The sequence below is a fragment of the Euphorbia lathyris genome, chromosome 4 (assembly GCF_963576675.1).
Source record: "Euphorbia lathyris chromosome 4, ddEupLath1.1, whole genome shotgun sequence".
In the NCBI taxonomy this organism is placed as follows: domain Eukaryota; kingdom Viridiplantae; phylum Streptophyta; class Magnoliopsida; order Malpighiales; family Euphorbiaceae; genus Euphorbia; species Euphorbia lathyris.
In genome coordinates, this window is record NC_088913.1 from 78,373,340 (window position 1) to 78,383,157 (window position 9,818).

Below are 9,818 nucleotides of genomic sequence, written 5' to 3' on the forward strand. Positions count from 1 at the left end.
CCCGATTTTGTGCCTTTCAAATAAGCCATCTTCGGTTAAGTGTAGAGTATTCAGATGAATTTTGTTTGCTTTAAGCTATACTTGTTTAAGTTTACTTGTGCCTTTCAAATAGGCCTTCATCTTCCCTTTAAGCTATACTTGTTTAATTTTACTGTTTAGCTAAGCAAACTCTAAAATTCCTTGCTATATATATAACCATGCATAAAAACATCAACTGTATGATATATACCCAAAATTGGACATAAAGGAGAAGAATTAATATTCTCATTGGGTTCTACAAAAAAGACCAAAAATTCCAGCATTTTATAGTTCTAAGTTTCAGAAATAGAGAGAAAAGCAGCCTCGGCTAAGTCAATAGCACGTGCAAGGCCAGCGGCTTTGTTCTGGCACTCCCGGTGCTCATCATCCGGATCACTATCAGCTACAATGCCTCCACCAGCTTGGAGATGGGCCACCCATTCCCGACGTTGCTTGTTAATATCTTCATACGAATACATGGTGTCAAATAAAGTTGCAGTAGAAAATACCATAGTCCGTAGAGACAAGGCAATATCCATGTCTCCTAAAAATGACACACCGCCAAAACCGCCACTATAGGGACCTCGCCTTGTCACTTCAAGCTGATCTATGAGCTCCATAGCTCTGACCTGTTGCACAATGTCAAAAAGGGAGGAAACATTGTTGGTTATATCAAATGGAAATGTTAAAGATCATGTTAATATATGCTATGTGTAGCATTAACGAGTCATGTAGACAAAGAAATAAAAAGCTAACAAACCTTGGGAGCTCCGCTAACAGTCCCAACAGGCAGAGCAGCACATAACACATCCCAACAGGAAAGGTCATCCTTGAGCTCTCCGGTGACCTACATAAAGGATTGAATAGGAATGTTTACAAGGATAGTTTTCAACTTTATTTTCATTAGTAACGTATGCACTTTTTGAAATTCTTACCGTTGAGCTCAGGTGCATGACATGGGAATACCTTTCAACATTCATAAGTTTTTCAACTGTCACAGAGCCAAGCTTGGCTACCTGCAACATATGTATAATATACAGACATCGAGATATAAAAATAAAACACCATAACAGTATCATTTGTAAGCGAAGTGAAATGGAGAATATCAACCATGTACCTTTCCAACGTCATTTCTGCCCAAATCAACAAGCATGATATGCTCTGCACACTGCTTCGGATCATTTCTAAGTTTTGACTCAAACAACTCATCTTTTGCATCTGTCCTTCCTCTTCTCATTGTTCCAGCCAAGGGCCGATTAATTATTTTGTTCTATTTAGTCAATATGCAGAAAAGATATCAACATGCTAGGATTTTTAGAAAACTAAACTGAATAATAGATAAGATTAATTGGTAAAGATTATTAAACTTCCACAAATATTATTATACATCCTAATATTTTACCTTTTTAACACGAGTAAGAATCTCAGGGCTTGAGGCAACTAAAATACACCCTCTTGCCTGTAAGAGAACATAAATTTTTTTATTGCTTGAACAAGCAAAACAATGAACACACAATGTATAGCACTAAAATAATTAATATATAGTTTTGACAAGAAAAAACATACTTGCAAATATGTCATATAAGGGCTTGGATTTACAACTCGTAAAGCCCTGTAGACTTCAAATGGGTCCGCAAACGTTCTCCGATCAAAACGTTGACTCAAAACTAATTGGAATATGTCACCTGCAGCTATGTGCTCTTTAGCTTTGGAAACCAGTTTCAAGTAATCTTCCCTTGCCACATTGGAATTTGTCAAAGCGGGACCAAAATGGCGAGTCTCCAATTGTATAAGTCCAGTAGATATTGTTGGACTAAAATTTGAACATTGAAGGAAAATATGTCATATGAGGTGAGATGTAAAAAGAATAAGGAAACAGAAATGTATAACAATAACTTACGAGTCAAAGTATTGCAGTCTTGCTACCAATTTTTTTAATCGGTGAAGACCATCAGAGTATGCATCTTCAACTGATTTGTATCTATCCATCCTTACCCAATGGATCATGTGGACTTTCTGAGAATTACAAATACAATTTCATTGAAAATAAAAAGTTATTTTTATATTGTCAACTCATAAAATAAAATTTTACAAATATAATTTCATAAACAATTTTTTATGTCAACAAAAATTTTGAGGCATAAGTCAAATTGAAGTGATTAAGATTTGTATCTCTGAAATTATAAGAATCAAAGGATAAAGCATTCAAGATAAATTCTGATTAAGTAGATTATTCTAAATGTTGAATATGAGTTCTCTCGATTTCCGTTTTTCCAGTAGTATGTGATTGTTGAGTTAAAATTTTAAACGTGGTGAGAATGAAGCCACTTAGATATAATCATAAGAGACATCGTGATAGCCATTTATGAACATACAAGTTAGAACGTGACTGCTCATGAATTAGCTCTAGGAACATCTCATAATTGAAATTTTAGGAGGCTCCAAATATAATCATAAGCCCCTTAAACAATTTTTGAGGCATAATTCAAACTGGAATGATTAAGATTTGTATCTCTGAAATAAGACTCAAACAAGTACTCCTTTATCATAATATTTAGAAGTGCAGAATATCATTTTCTCTTTTCAATCATATAAATCTAGCTTTGGAGAAATGATAAAAACAAAGTATGCTCAATTATCCTATAACAATACCTTCTCTACATGGTCAAGTACAACCACATCCCCATACAAGCCAAGGTGTATGTCTGGCAGGTTTCTGTCATCTTTAGGAGCCCTTGAAAATGAAAGCTTTTGTTTCTCTACATATCGCACCGTATCATATGAGAAATATCCTACCCAGCCACCTGATCATGAAATATTATTATAGAAACTCTATAAGCTTTTTGCTCTCTATAAGATATGTTCAACGTGCATAAACAAGCTTGATTGTAAGGGACGAGTATTTACAATCTATACTCAAACAAAATATAAGTATTATATAGTCTCATAACATAAGTATTGTTGTCGCGATTTGGACAGTTAAAGTCGGTATTACTGGTTGCCATATTTGCTTCACATGTGTATATTTCATGGCTGCTTCTAAAATGCTGTTCATTATTCCAAATTCGAGCACTGCTATGAGGAGATGCGGTTACTATATAACATTCTATTCTCTTCATTGATATATATTTCTTATGGCAGCCGACATTTAGAATGCCGCCAAATTATCTAACAATGATTAGCAGCAATTATTAACTCCAAATCTCAACTCCAAACATAAGATATGCACAGAAAATGTACCTTACCCATAAAGTTCATGATACAAGAATATGCATGGGTACTAGTGGTTGCCATATTTGCTTCACATGTATATATTTCATGGATTCATCTTGAATGCTCGAGATTAACTCCAAATTCGAGCACCGAGTTGTCCTTACTATAATATTATATTCTCCTCAGATATATAAATTTCTTATGGTGGCCAAGGTTTAGAATACCGCACAATAACCGAACACCAATAATGATTAGTAGTAAGCAATGCTTATCATTAAGCAAACATTCAAATGATGTTTAGAGTTCTCTTACCACAGAAAGCATCCGGAAGTTCACTTATAAGTTGGGGTTTCCATCCCTTAGAAATTCTCCTCGGTATAACCATTGGATCTTCAACGAACTCTTCTGTCAAAGTGCCCTCTTCATGGTCCATGATTGAAACTTTATTTTCTTTGGCCACAATTTCAAGTGATGGTTGAGCTCCAACAACACTGTAGCGTCCCTGCACCCATTCATTAGACATTTTATTTTTAGTAAAATTATTTTGACACTTAATAAGAAAAAACAAGGACGAATGAATTGGTCTTACAACAGTAGAAGCCTTATGACCAGGCTCTACAGACTCAAAAAGGAAGCTTGGAGCCTCTCTATCATCTTCCTTAACCAAACACCGGTAAGCAATAATCGGAGTTAGCTGGTCGGAGAATATGCAGCTATGAAGTGGCACTACATTTCTGCATTTTGCAGCTTTAGCAAAATCGGTTTGATCAGTAACTGCACAAAATAAATCCAGGTTAGAAACAATAGAAAAGTAGTCCATAAGCATCATAGAACTTTTTTATTATTTATAAAAATGTCATATATCATTTCATAAAAACTTCCCACCCATACAGATTACAGGCAATATAAGGTCCACAAAGGGAAGAAGAGACTACAAATAGCAATAAATAAAAGTAGAGAGAGCAATAAAAACAATAAAAGTTACATGCAGATCTATAGATCTGCGGATAAGATTAACGTTCTTGCTAAGACTGAAAAAATGATAAAAGAAAAAAGTATAGCTAACTGATATAGATCTGATGGAAAAGAAATTTAAGAAAATATATAGACTTCAAACTAAGAAGAAAAGGTAAATCTGAATCTAAAAAAACAAAGCCTAAAACATAAATGGGAGGAGGAAGAAGGAGGAGCCTCTGTTGGAAATATAGAATCCATTTTATATTTTGTTGACAACTCATCTCAGCTCAGCTCTGCTCTGCTCTGCTTAGCTCTGCTCAGCACAGCTCTGCTCAGCTCAGCTTTTTCTGTACTCTGCTATATAAGCAGTACTTCTCTTCAATAAGATTTATTCGGAATAGAAAGATATTTCTCAAAGCTCTTAGGTTATGAAGAGTTTTTACATGGTATCAGAGCAACAAGGAAATTAGATCCAAGTTGTTATCCAAATGACAAAAGGAAGAAGCTACGTCAATGTTGTACGAGGCAGAGATGATTTCTTCCTCGATGATATTGAAGAAGATGAAGAAATTACGGCACCACCGATTAAGTCTCCGAAACAGAAAAATCAAAAACCTAATACTGAAACCAGTCGTAATCATGAAGTTGAAGCAGATTTGATTCAAGTCGGACTGAATCCATCAACGCAACGCCCTGATCGACGAAGTGAAATTCATTCAACACCAGAATCTTCAAATCTGTGCGACATTATGATAATCCAGGTTCTATACTTGTGAATACACCTATGAATGGATCTAACTATATTTCTTGGCGTCGATCAATGCTTATCGCTCTTAGTGTTAAGAAACGCACTAATTTTGTGCTTAAGGATGAGGAAATACCAGATCCTGATACTAACATTGATGCATATGAAGATTGGATACAGGTGGATAATCTAGTGTTTTCATGGATTATGAACTGCTTAAGTAAAGAATTGCAGGATACTTTTCTATTTGCTCCTACTGCACGGGCTCTGTGGAAAGAACTTGAGCATGGATATGCAGAGGACAGTGGTCATTTGTATTTTCATCTTAAAAAGGAATTAAACAGCATCACACAAGGACAGATGACTGTAACTGCATTTTTTAATAAACTGAAACGATTGTGGGACGAAATTTTGGCTCTCAAACCGATTCTCAATTGCAAATGTGGTGGAGCCAGAGAATTGATACAGAGTAGATGCGATGAGGATAAACTTTTGCAGTTCTTATGTGGATTGAACATCGAGTTTGAGCATGTCCGCAATCAGATACTCCTGATGGATCCAATGCCAAATGTCAATCGCGCATTCTCTATGCTATTGCGAATTGAGAAACAAAAGGAGTCAACAACTGATGGCAACGCAGATTTTGCTCATATTGCAACTACTAACAAACAACCTAATGCAGTGACTGCACCTGCAGGTCCTAGATCTGTCAACAAACAAAAAGAAGACAAAAGTAATCTCTACTGTGATTATTGCAAACGCAAGAAGCATGATCGCAGCACATGTTTTCGCATCCATGGATATCCTAATTGGTGGACAGGATCCAAGAAGACTGGTCCTGCTGGTCCTCCAGCAAAAGCTCTTCTTACTCATGAAGCATAGACTCCATTTGATGAAAGCTCCACTGATTCAGATGATGAGAAAGAGATGCAGAAATTGATTCAACAAGAAATTCAGAAATACAAGAAGAATAAAGGCAAAAAACAGGTTGATTTCACTGCTTTTGCTCGTACCAAGGATACAGGAGAGCATAGTCATTATGCATCCAGTTCAGGTATGCCTAAAACTTATTTACTATCTGTGAATCATAACTGCCACAACAGTCAAGCTGTATGGATAATTGATTCTGGAGCTACCACTCATATGAGCAGCTCCATAAACAACTTCTCTAGTATTAGAAGTTTGGACAAAGCAAGAAAGGTTTACCTACCTGATGGTTCAGTCAAGCTTGTTAACAAGATTGGAGATGTGAAGCTAGGCTCCAATCTCATACTGCATAATGTCCTGTTCATTGATTGTTTTGATTACAACTTGCTTTCTGTTGCACAACTACTGAAGGATACAGGTTTGCAAATGAAATTTACACCTTATAAATGTATTTTGCAGGACCCTATCTCTAAACATATCTTAGCTGAAGGAACACAACAAGACCACTTATACCATTTGTCCAATGGTCCTTTTAATTCCATTTCCAATAATGTCATTTCTAGTACTGTTTCTAGTACTGTTTTACATACTACTAGTGCTACAAATAATGGTAGTTTGTGGCATAGACGGCTAGGTCATGTATCTGTTCATAAACAGAAATATATCCCTGTATTTGACAATTGTAATGAGCATGATGATTGTGATATTTGCCTAAGGTCCAAGCAGCACAGAAAACCTTTTCCTACTAGTACCTCTCAAACACATAAACCTTTCGAACTAGTTCATATAGATTGTTGGGGGCCTTTTCATAAACATTCACTCACAGGGGATAGATATATGCTCACTTTGGTTGATGACTATACTAGAAACACCTGGACCATGCTATTCAAGCATAAGACTGAAGTGCCTCACTTGATTTCTGTTTTCATTAATATGATCAAAACTCAGTTTGAGATCAATATCAAGAACATTCGCACTGACAATGGGACTGAGTTTGTAGGTACCTCTTGTCAGAATGTATTGCATACTCATGGGATTATTCATCAACGAACTTGTGCTTACACTCCACAGCAGAATGGCATAGTGGAACGCAAGCACAGACACCTTATAGAGACTGGCAGAGCATTGCTGTTGGTCCCTTATAATGTTACAAGTATAGTTCCAAGGGGGGGTTAGGAACTATTTAAACTTTTTATAGCTTAGGGCAGACTTCTTTTCTTAAGAGAAAAGGTTTTAACAGCGGCGCTGAGTAAACAGCAAGATACTGGCTTAGTCAACTGGTGACTAGGTCAGTTTCTTGACTTGAGTCAGGAGATAGCACTTAGAGTCTATTCCTGAGCTCAGATGTTTGATGCGCACAACTCAGCTTGACCTCTTTACTTGGTCAGTTTTTGGTTATTTAAGCAAGCAATATATATAAGGAGTTTAAGGTAAGAAATACGTTACTCAGCAGATTTATCCAGGTTCGGCTTCTTAGCCTACGTCCTATCCCCGGAACACGTTCCGAGTTTTCGAATCCTCTACTGAGCTCTTTAAAGGTAGAGCCTCAAACCTTTTACAATCTTAGCAACTGAGTATAACAAGAGTACCTTCCTCTATACCTCTACTCAATCCTAATCTCTCGCTGAGTACTATAACCGAGTACTCAGCCTCTCCTTTCTAATCTCTAGAAATGATAAGTGTTTGTCCTAAACAATGATTGCTAAGACACCTTAGATGATTGAATAGTCACTCTAGACTTTTACACAAAAGATATGAAATATAGTGTAAGATTGCTTTGCTTTTTGTTTGCAGAACTTGCGTAGAAATTTGGTCAGCGTAATGGCTTGATCAAGTTCTGTGTGAATGAAGCTTCTGATGGCACTATTTATAGAGACGTCTTGAGGCATCGGTCATTTCGAATTTCGAAATAACCAGTAGAGGGAAACGGCTTCCTGTCATTGTCTTCCTGACTTGCTTAGAGCTCTCGGCCAATCAGATTTGAGTATCTTCTGTCCTCGGTCAGCTTTTGGTCAGCTCGGCAGAGTGTCTCTCCATTTATGGTAATGTCAACTAGACAGCATACTGTGTCGTCTGAACTTTACCCAAAGTGGAAATACTTTGTCTGGAAGTTTTCCTTAGCCAGCTGCTGTCTTGTACGCTTTGTCGAATCAACTCAGCAGCTTCGTTCCGAAGTTGTTCCCTGAAGGTCTTCTAGATCCTTCTTCCGCTGAGTTGCGTTTTGTCCATAACGACAACGTTTTGACATTCACGGGCCGAGTTGTCTTGAACAGTTTGACTTGGGCTTTGACTCTTGTATTGAGCTTGGGCCTTTTAATCCTTATGTCTTATAAGCAATTTTTAACTCAACATTGAACAAACACATTAGTAGAATAAATCAAAGAATTTAAACTTAGTGTGTTTAGAATATGTTTTTAATTATACTTAAACAATTTTGTCAAATCAAAATTATGTGGAAAGGTGTTTCAACAAACTCCCCCATTTTGATGTTGGCAAAACTATTCAGCGAGGAACTCAGTATTGAGCTCCCCCATGATAGTTGACCTAATATAAGTTAGCAAACTCCCCCGTAAGGGTTGAGTTACTGACTTAGTTTTACTCCAAACAATTGAAGGTTTAATCGAGTAAGTCTAAGGTCAGTTTTCAGATATAGGTCAGCTCATGGAACATATTCTATTTTACTCAGTGTTTAAGCGGAAGTTATAGCATTCCGAGAGCGCTGAGTAATTTGTTGTTCAATGAGTTTTATAAGACAATATTATATAAGCATATAAGTCAATGTCAAACATGTTATCAGCATTGGGTTCAATCATTAAATTTTATAAGCATTAAACATAGCTGATTCAATTGAAGATATGTAATGACATAATACACAACATCGTATAAAAATAATTCATAACTCATGGTTTGAACAGAAGATGCAAGTATTGATATTTAATATAGGTAGTCAGCGTTTACAAACAAAAGTTGAAGACAAACAGGCATAGAGACTACATACTTAGCTAGCCTATATCTATTTCTTTCTCTTCTGTTTGGACTGACTAGACTCATGCTGTGTTCTCGCTTGTTCTTTCTCCCCCGTTTTGTCAGCATCGGGAGGAGGAATCCTAAAGGCGTCGGTTAAGACGACTCTGGTCAGCTCTGTGGACAGCGCTTTAAGTCTATCGGCGATTTCATTGACACCATCAAAAATAGCCACTCCATTATCTGAGACCTTGATAGGTATTTTAAGCTCAGCAGCGCTGATCATGCTGACTGTGAAGGCTGAAGATTTGCCTATCCATGTAAGTGCATCGGTCAGACCAGCAATGACTTGATGGAATGTTTTGAGTAAGTAGGTGTCATAGTATTGACGCTGAACATTGCTATGACGTATGTGGTTGAAGGTTTGTCTGGTGATAGACAACATTTCATTTTGCTTCATAGCGTCAGTATCCATCTCTTGCTTGTTCAGATTCAGCAGTCGAACGGCCTCACCAATTTGCTCCACTGAGCACTGAGAATAGGAGACCATTTGCTCGTTGGTTTTGATTTGGTCGGTGTGAAGCTGAGCAAAGAGCATTTTAACTTCATCAGAAGTAGCATAGCGTGTGTTCGCAGCTGACAAAGTCTGAACTTGTTCGTGAAGAGCATTGAGATGTTGAAATGTTGTCAGTTGGATCTCAGCCAGCTTTGCAATGGAATCCTGCTTAGCTTGCTGTGCTTGAAAGGTAATGATGACATTCAGCAAATCCTTGAATCCCTTAACTTCGTTGAGAAGCTGAGTGACTTGGGAAAGCTGAGTTGTCTCAATAGTGGAAGACCCAGTAGCAGCAGGAGTAGTTTGTTGAAGGTCTTTGATCAATGCTTGTACTGAGCCGATTATTCTTTTGCCAGACTTAGTGGCATTCATGTAGCTTTGAGAGCCTTCATTAAGTTGTCCAGTGACATCAGTATGACCGGTTGGAAGAGGAGTCAA

The 9,818-nt window shown here is 37.2% G+C and overlaps 1 pseudogene; it reads right to left on the reverse strand.

The window, feature by feature from the left end:
- Positions 1-244: 244 nt before the first annotated feature.
- On the reverse strand, positions 245-3,885 carry LOC136227266 (anthranilate synthase alpha subunit 1, chloroplastic-like; annotated as a pseudogene).
- Positions 3,886-9,818: the final 5,933 nt, after the last annotated feature.